Source organism: Hemiscyllium ocellatum, chromosome 6 (genome assembly GCF_020745735.1).
Source record: "Hemiscyllium ocellatum isolate sHemOce1 chromosome 6, sHemOce1.pat.X.cur, whole genome shotgun sequence".
Lineage (NCBI taxonomy): Eukaryota > Metazoa > Chordata > Chondrichthyes > Orectolobiformes > Hemiscylliidae > Hemiscyllium > Hemiscyllium ocellatum.
Window position 1 is genome coordinate 80,092,036 of NC_083406.1, and position 13,286 is coordinate 80,105,321.

Sequence of the window (13,286 nt, forward strand, 5' to 3'; positions counted from 1 at the left end):
ACCATAAACCTCTGTTGCAGACCTTGGTCTAGTCAGACATTGTGAACAACTCTCAGAAAATGTAGTTTATCACACCTTCTGTCAGCTTGGTTGGCATTTGGAATAGTTTCCATAGATGATGTACAGCTCATTCAGGGATAATATCAAGGAGCCTTAAGAAAATTAAATTTTCCTTTCAAATCAGCAAAGTGCAGAAATAAAGCGTCACATAGGTTTTCAGAAAAATAAGACATGTCGGATAGCGTTGTGGCTATCAGTTCTGTGGACCATTTAGGCTTTCCGATTTTCCACTTCTACTTTTCCTGAACTCAAATTGTTAATGAGTTGGATGAAATACGTACCATTTCAGTTAAAATAATTGTCCCCAGAAAACTTAAAACTTAATTAGAAGCAGAACTTTGCAAGAAACAAATATACAAAAAAAAGCACAATTCAATTCACTAAGCATTATACTTAAACAAGGTAAGTTACCATGCTTGCACAACTGTACATCTATTTTGTACGTTAAAGAAAAGTGAATTTCCTCATGTGCTAAACAATTATAGGACTGTGCACATCACAGCAGATTTGTAGTTTGTAGACATTTAGAGGAGTTACTCCCATTTAGATACTTATCTTTCAGTGTTTATTCTGTGACGAAACGTATGTGGATTACCTTTTTTTTAAAATTTGGATGCTAATGACATAATGTTGGTCTTATTCTAATGAGATTCAATTGTTTATTAGGTCAGTCTTTTCAGGACCATGATTTTAAACAAGTATGTGTCAGAGCGCAAACGACTGAAGGATCCTGGAGGATCAGTGGAGATTTGTTTATATTATGGGTTTATTGCAGGAGAAGTAAAAATATATTAAGTCATTAGATTAACACAAGATCAAATAAGCAGTTTTAAAAAATATATAGTTCAAGAATTCTGGATTTAGTTTGAAGGAGATATGACTGATGTCAAACATATCAGTAGTTTATTATAGAAAAAGGAGTTAGTTCAAAGCAGCTAAAGGACTAAGATACTTCAGTGTAAAGATTGGGTGGCACGGTGGCACAGCGGTTAGCACTGCTGCCTCACAGCGTCTGAGACCTGAGTTCAATTCCCGACTCAGGCGACAGACTGTGTAGAGTTTGCACGTTCTCCCCGTGTCTGCGTGGGTTTCCTCTGGGTGCTCCGGTTTCCTCCCACAGTCCAAAGATGTGCGGGTCAGGTGAATTGGCCATGCTAAATTGCCCGTAGTGTTAGGTAAGGAGTAAATGTAGGGGTGGGGTATGGGTGGGTAGCGCTTCGGCGGGTCGGTGTGGACTTGTTGGGCCGAAGGGCCTGTTTCCACGCTGTAAGTAATCTAATCTAATCTAATTTCAGTTTGTGAAAACGCTTGGCTAGAAATCTGCATTGGTTATTCAAAGCTGAGAAAGTTGAACATCTTAGCTGTTCGAGTCTAAGAAAAATGTTATGCCAACTCACAGGTCAGAACTGAAAAGGAACAATTAAATCAGCCTACAAATTTGTTAGGGAGGGACAATTTCTCTGGATTTTGGTTAACTGTAAAGTGATGGTAGGAGAGAGTGAAGACTGCAAATGATGGAGATCAGAGTCTAAGAGTATGACACTAGAAAAGCACAGCCAGTCAGGCAGCATTTGAGGAGCAGGAGAGTCGATGTTTCAAGCAAAAGCTATTCATCCTGATGAAGGGCTTATGCCTGAAACGTTGACTCTCCTGCTCCTCAGATGCTGCCTGACTGGCTGTGCTTTTCCAGCTTCACACTTTTAGCCTGTAAAGTGATGTTTTTGAGGAGTAGATGGGATTTTATTTTGTTGGGTCTTCATAGCATCATATAGCACTGAAACAGACTCTTCGGTTCACTTCATCCATGATGACCAAGTTTCTCAAACTGAACTAGTCCCACTTGTCTATGCTTGGACCATATCCCTCTAAACATTTCCTATTCATTTACTTATGCTTTTTTAAATGTTGTAACTATACCTGCATCTACCACTTCTTCTGGCAGTTTATTCCACATACAAACCATCCTCTGTGTGAAAACATTGCCCCTCATTTTAAGAGTTTTGAACTCACCCACTCAAGGGAAAAGACCTTTGCTATTCACCTTATCTATGCCCCTCCTGATTGTATAAACCTCTATAATGTGACCTCTCAACCTCCTATGCTCCAGTGAAAAAAGTCCCATCCTATCCTGCCTCTCCTTACAACATACCCTCTAGTCCAGGCGATATCCTGGTAAATCTTTTCTGAACCATCTGCAGTTTAATAATATCCTTCCTACAGTTGGGTGGCCAGAACTGTACAGTGCTCCAAAGGCATCAATGTTCTGTACAACCTCAACATGAAATCCCACATCCAATACTCATATACTCTGAGCAATGAAAGCATGGGTGCTAAATGTCTTCCTCACCACCCTGTCAACATTCAAAGAATTATGTACCAGAACCTGTAGGTCTTTCTGTTTGACAACCCTACCAAGGCCCTACAATTAATTGTTTGCTTTACCAAAATGCAATAACATGCATTTATCCAAATTAATTCCATCTGCCACTCTTCAGTACATTGGCCCAATTGATCAAGATCCCTTGTCCTTGGTAATCTTACATAACCTTCTTCACCATTGACTACACTATCAATTCTGATGTCAGTCACAAACCTATGAACCATACCTCATAAATTCTCATGCAAATCATTTATATACAAACAAAACTGATTCCAGCCCTGGACCCAGCACTGATTCCTGCAGAACCTACTGGTCACAGGCCTCCAGACTGAAAAACAATCCACCACCACCACCCTCTGTATCCTACTTTCCAGCCCATTTTGTATCCAATTGGCAAACCCTCCTTGAATACCATGTTATCTAACTTTACTAACTACTCTATCATGCAGAACCTTGTCAATGGCTTTACTAAAGTCCATGTAGACAATGTTTAATGCTTTGCCCTCATTAAATGTTTTTGGTTACGTCCCAAAAAACTCAAACAATTTTATGAGACACAAGTTCCCATGCACAAAGCCATGCTGACTATCCCGAATCAGTCCTTGCCTTTCCAAATGTGTGTAAATGCTATCTCTCTGAATCCCCTCCAACAACTTACCCACAACTGATGTCAGGTCTATAGTTCCCAGATTCTCCTTACAGCCTTTCTAAAATAAAAATATACCATTAGCCACCCTCCAGTCCACTGGCATCTCATCTGCGGCTACATATGATACAAATATCTCTGCTAGGGGCCCCGCTGTTTTATCCCCAATGTCCCACAATGTCGTGAGGTACAATTGATCAAGTCCGAAGATTTATCCATCTTTATGTTTATGAGACCTCCAGCTTTTCCGCTTCTATAATGTGGACTGTGTTCAATACAACAGCATTTATTTTCCTGAGTTCCCTAGCTTCCACTTCTGAGTCCACATTACAAAATGAAGCAGAAACTCAGAATGCTTTATAGCTCATTATTACATATAACTGGCAGAGAGCAAAAAAGTATCCTTTATATCTTTTGCACAGTTTGAGATTCTTTTTCAATAAATATACAATTGCAAGTCTTTTAAACTATGTTATATGTAGATAGCTTAGTTTGGTTTTTTTTCAATTTCTCTTGTGTAGTAAATTTTTGTTTTTTTGTTAAAGCAAATCTGCAGTCAGGTATGTTGATGCTTCAGTGAAAAGCTGTCATGTTAAATTAGAGGAAAGATCCATTAGCCAGATTCCATTCTGAGATCTAACTTGTTTGACACTAACATCAGTTGAAATCAGAACAGTTGTCAGAAAGCCAGAAAGCTGATTGATCCACAAACTGTATATATTTTCAAGACTGGATTTCACGATGGTACAAAAGGCACACTTCTTGCAGGTGTACTCAAGACCTTCAGCACCTACATCAAAGATAGACAGAAGGAGGGAGCTAGCTCTGTGCTGGCTCCTAGGCAGCGTGCAGTGGCTGGATACAGCTCTTATTTGGAAATGAGTACAAAACACTGATTATAGTTACCTTTGTATTGAGTGGCCCATTTTGCAATGCAGTGACTGGGTCACAGGAGTGAATAAAATTAAACCTTGAAATGGAAACTAAACAATGCTGCACGAGTTTTCAGAAACTGGAAATTGAACTTCTAGTTATAATTTGACAACACAATCAAGGCCCTACCATTAATTGGATAAATCCTGCCCTTGATCACTTGATCACTGCATTGTACTATGTCTTTGTATTAGAAATTGCTGAGTACAGGAGTCTCCAGGATAGTTATATGAATTGAGATTTCCAATCCAAAAACCAGATTTTAGTCGTGAATTGGATTAGAGGATGAGGTGCGAAGTCCTAGCCAAAATGTGAGAGGAGCTGATAGATTGTAAATGATAACAGCTGGAAACCAGAGCACTGTACAGCACAGAGTGTAGCAGAAGGGCAGCCAAGAAGTATTGCAGGGAGAATGCCAGTAGTGAACAGAGTCGCTCCCTGAGAACCAGGCAGTGAGAGGCAGAGGAGGGGATGACAGGTATATTTGGAAAAAGAAACTGAGCAAGCATATCTCACATGACAGCAATGTGCTCTGACTGATAGGAGTGCACCAATTACATTAGCAGCACAAGAAATTGTAAATGCTGGAGGATGCAGTGCAAACTGAGTTCACACATGCAATTGAATCTGCTATACTGTTTTGCTTTAAGGTAAGCTGACTGATCATTATACTGAGATTACTGAAACAAGTCATAAATTCAACCTTCAACTATTGCATTTAGAGCGGCACAGTGGCTCAGTGGTTAGCACTGCTACTTCACAGTGCCAAGAACCTGGGTTTGATTCCGACCTGTCTGTGTGGCGTTTGCATGTTCTCCCTCTGTCTGTGTGGGTTTCCTCCAGGTGCCCCGGTTTCCTCTCACAGTTCCAAAGATACGCAGGTTAGGTAGTTGGCCATGCTGAATTGCCCATGTTGTTCAGGGATGTGTAGGCTAGGTGCATTAGTCAGGGGAAATGTTGAGTAATATAGGAATGGGTCTGGGTGGGATTCTATTCAGAAGGTCAGTGGTTAGCACTGCTGCCACACAGCACCAGAGACCTGGGTTCAATTCCAGCATTGGGTGACCATCTGTGTGGAGTTTGCACAGTTTCTTTGTGTCTGTGTGAGTTTTCTCCAGGTACTCCGGTTTCCTCCCACAGTCCAAAGGTATGTAGGTTTGGTGAATTGGCCATGCTAAATTGCCCATATTGTTCAGGCAAATTGCAGGTTAGGTACATTAGTCGGGGGTAAATGTAGAGTAATAGGGTAGGGGAATGGGTTTGGGTGGGATGCTCTTCAGAGGGTCAGTGTGGATTTGTTGGGTCGAAGGACCTGTCCCCACACTATAGAGTTTCTATACGATAAAAGATTCTATTCTATTGTTGAAGAGTGGCTGAGATCACTGAAACAAGACATAAAATCAGCCTTCAGCCATTGCAAATAATCAAACTGTAAGTTCATTTTCTAGCAGCCATAGGCATTCAGAACTAGGGGATAAGAAATTCTGCTGATTGCCATAAGTTTCCATTCTTCTCATTCTGAACTATTGCTTTCCAACCTATCATTATGCTTTCTATGTTGTCACTCCATTTTTTTAAATACATCCCTCAACTCACAGGACCCAACAATGGATTTCTTATTAGAAATGCTGTATCTCTAAATAACAAAAATACAAGAGGAAGGGGCCAAACAGAGCAGGAGCCACTGAGGCATTTAGCAGATATGGCATTTAGTGGCACGATGGCTCAGTGGTTAGCACTGGGTCCCAGGTTTGATTCCAGCCTCGGGCAACTGTCTATGTGGAGTTTGTACAGTGTTCTGTGTGGGTTTCCTCTGATACTTGCTTTCCCCATTATATAATAGACTGTGTCGAAGCAATGAACACCATAATGCAATATGTTGTGTATAAAAAGCTTTAAAAACATTTATTCAGCCCATAACAGTTTTAAAGAAAACTCCTTTAGCAACAATCCAATAAGTGTCATTTATTCTAACCCTTTAATAGTAGAAACTATAAGCAAGTTTTGAGAATATTTGTAGCTCAGGTTGAGGTTTTGGATGTAGGTTTGCTCGCAGAGCTGGACATCTAGAGCAAACAGTCAATGGGGAACTTCAAACCAGCGTCTACAGGAACTCAACATATACGGACCAAATATTGAACTACAGAAGCAAGCATCCCAACATCCACAAACGAAGCTGCATCAGAACATTATTTCAATGAGCCAACACACACTGCTGCACAGAGCAGAGGAAAATCACCTATATCATGTATTCAAAAAGAATGGGTACCCAGTGAACACAGTCCCTGATTTCTCATCAACAAACCCAAACAAGCAGACAAAACACATCCAGAAACCCTAGCCACTCTCCCCTACATCAAAGACATCTCAGAAATGACTGCCAGACTAATTAGACCCATTGGCGTATGGTAGCCCACAAACCCACCAACACACTAAAACAGCAGCTAATGAACTTGAAAGACCCAATACAGACAACGAGCAAAACTAATGTCATTTACAAAATACCGTGCAAGGACTGTAACAAACACTACATTGGACAAACAAGCAGAAAACTAGCCACCAGGATACATGAACATCAACTAGCAACAAAAACACATGACCCTCTCTCACTAGTATCCTCACATATAGATGAGGAAGGACACCACTTTGACTGGGACAACACATCCATCCTAGGACAAGCCAAACAAAGACATGCAAGAGAATTCCTAGAAGCATGGCATTTCAACCTGAACTCTATCAACAAACACGTCGAGTTAGACCCCATCTACCACCCCCTGAGAAAAGGAACAGGAAGTGACTTCACCACAAGATATAACATCACCACAGGAAATGACATCAACAACCCAAAGAAACTCAAACATATAAATAGAAAGCAGGAATTTTCAGCATTACTTCGCTTGAGGCCCACTGAAGATGTTACCTAGTAGGGTAACAAAACGTCTGGAAATGAACCTTCCAGCTCAGCGAGCAAACCTACATCCAGAAACTATAAGCACTTGAAACTTCTCCATTTTGCCTGTATTCTTATGAAATTGACAAACACGATCAGAGAGACAGAGTTGTAAATAAAGGACTGTGTACTTTGCAGCCAATCTCTCAGATTTTCAGTCCTGTTATCAAAATGAAAGGGTACTCACCCATCTCTTCAGACTAACGCAGGCATCTGAATCATGCAATTTATTTATTTCGATCATGTGTTTTGTTTCCAGTTCTGAATTTCCCATCAGACAGAAGAAAGCAGCATGGAGCCCAGCTGCGTTACTTAAGTGAAACCAAAGCCACAGGAATTGTTGGGTTCAGTGCTGGGTCAGTCAGGTGGGCAGCAGATCTGCCCAACAACACATAACAATAATCCCACCGGAAAGGATCATCTTGCCTGCAATATACTAATATTCTCTATTTATCATTGAAAGCACGCATTCCTCCGTGATATCCAGTTGAAGACTCCTCCAGATGTGCATTGGGCAAGACACCGCAGCGAATTTACTGTGGTTCACTTATTTGCCTCACATTGCATAGTCCATTAACTCCAGTCACCTAAACATTTAAGTGAAATTAAATTGTAAAACGTGTTGTATAAAAGACTGACAACATTCCTGATCCTTTCAAATGCCAGCTTTTCAGTTAATCAATCAATCTGCTGAAATAACTAACAAGTCTGAGGATGAAGAGATCATTTATTGACCTCAGGAATTTGTTATTCATTCTAGGTAGGTGCATTGCAATTACCTATGCACTGAGGAATAGAAACACGTCTATTTAATGAATACCATTGGACTGATTGACTACATCTCCACCGCCATCTGCATACAATAAACCGCACCAAGACTGCAGGAGAGCCAGCAAAATATAACCTTTTGTTCCTCAACAATCATCATTTAGAAATTCCTGGAAAAGTTACATAACTCCTGTAGCAATCCAAAGCAATGTAACCTCCTGAATAAACAATTGCATAACAAGGAAATTTATAGTTGCTGCCACTTTCCTGTGGAGAAAGTGAGGACTGCGGATGCTGGACTTTAGAGTCGAGAATGTGGGACTGGAAAAGCACAGCAGGTCAGGCAGCATCCGAGGAGTAAGAGAACCGATGTTTCCGGCAATTCCATTCCTGATTTAGGGCTTATGCCCGAAACGTCGATTCTCCTGCTCCTCAGATGCTGCCTGACCTGCTGTGCTTTTCCAGCTTCATACCTTGACTGCCACTTTCCAGATAGAGCAGCTGGAATTCCTTATTGAAGATCCTTTAATATAGATGTGCAAAATGGCATGGATTACTAACTGAGATGTTGTTCCCTGCAGAGGTGAAACCATTTTTAAAATCTCTGAAACAATTACCAGAGGGCTAAATTTTTAAAGGAGTGACAAGTCATGTCAGATTGACCCCTGCCCCTTTTTACTTACTCCACTCTGGAGCTCTATCTTTCTGACCTGAACTCCCAATTCTGCCTTTTCATAAAAGTGAAGCATATCTGATATGGGAGTCTTCCAGTGCAGCACACGATCAGCGTTGGAGGCTAAACATTGTCCCATTTTAACAGCAGTAACTGCCCTATTCTGAGGTTGAAAGATCCCAAGGGCATTTTGACAAACTAGGCAGAAAGAAGTCAAGAGTGCAAAGTCATAGGATGGCAGGTAAGTGGGTGAGAGGTGGCGGATCGATAGGGAGGTGTGTACGGTGTCAAGCACATAAAGGGTCAGTGTAGCTGTTTAATAGTTATGGGGATACAGTTGCATGAGAGGGTCTATAATGGCTGGTGGATGGGTAATGGGCTTGGGGGTCTGTAGTGGGGTAGAAGTGAGGGCTTGGGTTGAGAATGTTCAGATCTGGAGATATCAGATCAGATTGAGTTGGAGTATATTTTGGGGGGATGGTGTTGGATATCAAGTCAGGTCAGCTTACAGGGTTTGCTAAGGTTGTCAGCAGGAATGGAGGTGAGTGGTGAATTAAAGCAAAGTAGTTTTATAGCTCCCCAGGATTTAGAGCACGGTTTAATTCCTCAAAGTGTTGTTGGGTGACTTTTTCAGTAAGTAATTCAGAACCCTCAGAATTCTCTAATTCTAATCCAAAACTGTAGACTTCATTGGAGAGTTCCAGATGCAGGGTAATTGCCAATCAGAAGTTTAAACTTCCCCAGCAATCAGTACATAGGGATTTCCAAGTGATCATCTTTCAGCATCCATTGTCAGAAAATCTGGGTGGATGTCTGAGTAAAATAGGTCTACTGGCTCTTCCAACGCATTGATGCATCTCCACTTGTCTTGGATCTCTGTCTTCGGAGTCAGAAGGTAGTGATTTCTAAGTCTTACCCCACAGTGCTGAGCACATGAAGCTAGCCTGACACTTTGCTACACTGATGAGTGAAGGATGGAGTGCTGAAGGTTCGATCTTTCTTACGGAACTTTAATCTCAGGTCCTACGAACCCTTTCAAATGGATGTAAAATGTGTTGAAGGACAGCTAGCTGAACTGATGTGATACCTTACAAGCCCCTTTAAGCAGTGGTTTCTGCTACTTTAATTGCAGCAGCATTTATGTTGATGCTGCTGCAATTATCCATGGCAATATTGTACAGGATAAAGTAAGAGCTTGCATGACAAGTAACTGAGCTCAATCTGAGTTCCCACTGCTACACCCAGATATTTAGTGGTTCTTGCTTGTGCTGTAATGGAAGCTGGGATGTCAGTTATCAGCTGGTGCATAAGGAAGCACATTCATCTTACACAGTCTCTCAAGGGAACCAAAAACACTGCTGGAGATGTACATTGCAGATATGTGAGACTTGGGGGAGTGGGGAAGAGACATAGGAGTTGAATGGAAACTAAGTAGTCAATGACGTTTGTGGGAAGAGTGAACTTGGAGAGAGATGCACTAAAAAGGGTTAACTTTACTTTTAATAATAGCTATTGGGCATTCATACATGGAGCCAAGTCATGATGGCATCACATTGTAAGGAACCATGGGGTTTCAGAGATATCTTTTCTTATCATCTCCTGCATGTAGTTTATTTTTATTAAATGTTGTTGCTCACTGACATACATGTGAACTACATCATCAACTGAGACTTGGTTTTACAAAGGTATATGTTCAGCAAGCAGTCAGTTTATGATCCCAAATCAGATGACCAAGTATAAGTTACTCAGGCTAAGGACCAGTGACTTTTTTTTTAAAAAGGGGCAAAGTTTGAAATCCTCGGCACTTACTAAAAGAATAAAATCACATGATTCCAAGACTGTTTTGAACAAAATAAATGTCACTGAAGTTAGAAAGCAAAACAACCTATAAAATAGATACTCTCTTAATATTCAGGATTAACATGAAGTAAGTATGGGTGGCAGACAACTATGGTTCAAAATCCCAAAAAGCAGATCAAATAGCTAATGCGGTCAAGACAGATTTCAGGGGTGACATTGTGGGTCAACAAATCTCGTTGAAGCTTTGTTTTGAATTCCAGTTCATCATTTCCAAAGATCTGACTTTGGAACTGCCTCAATGACTGTTGCCCAGAGACTGTACTCTCTGGATTCCGGACACTTTACTCCAGTGCATACTCATGGAAAAGAGCTCCGCCCATGCTGTGCACCAAAGTGGGAAGAGAGGCCAACCGGGAAACCGTGAAGAAGGGTTACACCCGAAACGGTGACTTCTCCACCTCCTGATGCTTGTCTGTAAACAACTAGCTTCAACAAACTGGTTCTTGCCCTGGCTTTCTGCAAACTCTTAGATACACCAAGCAAATATTGCTCGTGAGCTTCCTTCACCCCCAGATTTAGTTGCACATAAATGGATCATACACTTATTCCAAATCCCCACAGCTCCCAGGGCTATTCCTGAGCCCTAACACCGAAGTTTAGCTACACCTACTTGCTCTGAAGATTTCTGAGTCCTAACTGCTGAGCTCTGCTACAGCAGCACCCTCTTTAGGATGAAGACTTTCTTCTTTATCTTGAGAACCACTGACTGACTAACAGCCAGAAGGTAGCACCCTATTGCTTCCCCTGACACCCACCTAACTGACTGTTCAGTAGCCCTTTAACTGTTCTGGATGACCTGATGGACACTTTGCAACAAACCCCATCCATATTACTAGACAACATTGAAAGTAGTCACCAGCAGTAGACACCTGCCAATCGAAAGCTCAACCCACTTTAAAGTTCAGAAAACAACTGCAATGGTTTACCCCACCATCATCATGTTGAATTCTGACCTCTTGCCAATTAGGTTTCCCTGGAGTCAAAAAAACTGCAGAAACTGAATTCCAAGGTAGACAAGCAGGAGGCTGAGAGAACACAGCAACCCAGGCAGCATCAGGAGGTGGAGAAGTCAACGCTTCGGGTGTAATCCTTCATCAGTGTTTCCATGCTGGCCTTTCTTCCCATTCTGGTGCACAGCATGGGTTGAGTTCTTTTCAGTGAAATCCGAGTCACATCAAGTTTTTTGGAGAGTTTGGCATTAAGGCCTCACAGGTTTTCTACTCTATCTAACTAAACTCACTTCATTAATGACCTACCATGCCCTTGTGGTGTCTCTTACATCCAATTTTTGCTTCGTCTTGCCACTTGCTGTCCTCACAACAATTTACCACTCAACAAATGTCCCAGAATTCATTTCATCCCTTATGGCCACAAAACTTTTAAAAGTCTATTGTGCACCCAAATGAGCACTGTCATCTGGAGCACTCCTGCGTGATTGCTGACATTTGTTGCAGACAGGAGCAAAATCAGTACCTGCTTTATGGGAAAAGTCCTCAAAAAACCAGCTGTAGAGGCCACCAGACCATTCCAGCCTGGTGTGAGGTTATCACCCCGTTAAAGTAGTCTCAGTTGTCTGGAAGATTGCCCAGCACTGTAGGAAGAATGCCAATGGCCTTCTTCACTCTGCCAGGTTAGATTCTACCACAATTTTACCAACATACACTGTCTCTACTACTGCGGCCACTTCCCACCAAAGCTCATATGCTACCACACTCGCTTTTGCCTATTACATCTTGCCCATTTGCCTGTCTCAACCCCCGACATTGCAAAACCCTTTGTGCTGCCGACTCATTTGATCAAGACACCTCCCCACATACCAACTGTAATACCTAAGTCACCCACTTTCATCTCCTGTAATGTCTGCCTCTCTCATCCCATGAAGAAAACAGTCCATGGTTAATCAGAAATAGTCAAGATGAGTGCTATGCTGCCCATCATTTAGCTCCTCACCCCTTCTGAAGAGTCAATCCTGATTTTGACTCCTGAGCAAGGCATGGACTAGTATTGGAAGCTGCCCTTGAAGGGACAGGTTAGAACTCCCTAAGCGAAGACTATCCCCCTTTATCTGACTAGGGCAACTATGACAAACTTCCTGGCTTTGTGTCTGCACCAAAAGGCACTGCAAGACAGCCATAATATGAGCCTTTATCTCTGGCTGAGGGGACAAAGCACAACAAGACAAGGTAAGGCAAGGCCATGATGCTGTGAGCATCCAGGTAGGCTCAGAGTGAGTGAGAACTGAACACAAGTCAAGTGCCTGGTGATGCAGCCTGGTCCAGTCTATTGGTTAGGTAGGTAGGTTACTCTAAGCATTATAATGATAACTACAGGATCAGAGATGTGCCATGAGGGATCTTAAAGGCTGGCACATCAGATGCTAATGTCCATGGATACATGCATGTGGCCAATATCCATACAGCACACCCAAACGTGTTTGAAATGTTGTTAAATTTCCAACATGGAAATCATTTGGAACAATCAGTCAGCTGAATCCACTAGATGCTTGCTCTGGTTCCCTTATCAAATTTTCCCCGCATCTAGCTTATTTGGTGAGTTTGTTAAAATGGAATAGAGCAAGTTATGGCATTAACAATCAATGATGACTGTCAATTGGCATCTCATTTCTGCCTATTCAGAAGATTGCCACACTGCTTGTGAAAAGCATATAAAATGGAGCAGGACAATTTCAGTCAAGATAGGCCTCACCAAATGTCACCCGATTCTGCCACACATCTCACCTTCACCTATGTTGTCTAGAGCCCTATAAAATTCTGAGCCATGTCTGATCCAAATTCCAACTCATCAGTTTTTGAGATGTAAAACTTAACCCTTTGTCCTTGATCTAAAAAATGACAAAAATAATGAAAACTGAAAATAATAAGCCAAATTTTACAGCTGTAGTACACCCAAAGTTGGACGTGCACTATTATAGGAAAAAGTGAGGACTGCAGATGCTGGAGATCAGAGCTGAAAATGTGTTGCTGGAAAAGCGCAGCAGGTCAGGCAGCATCTAAGG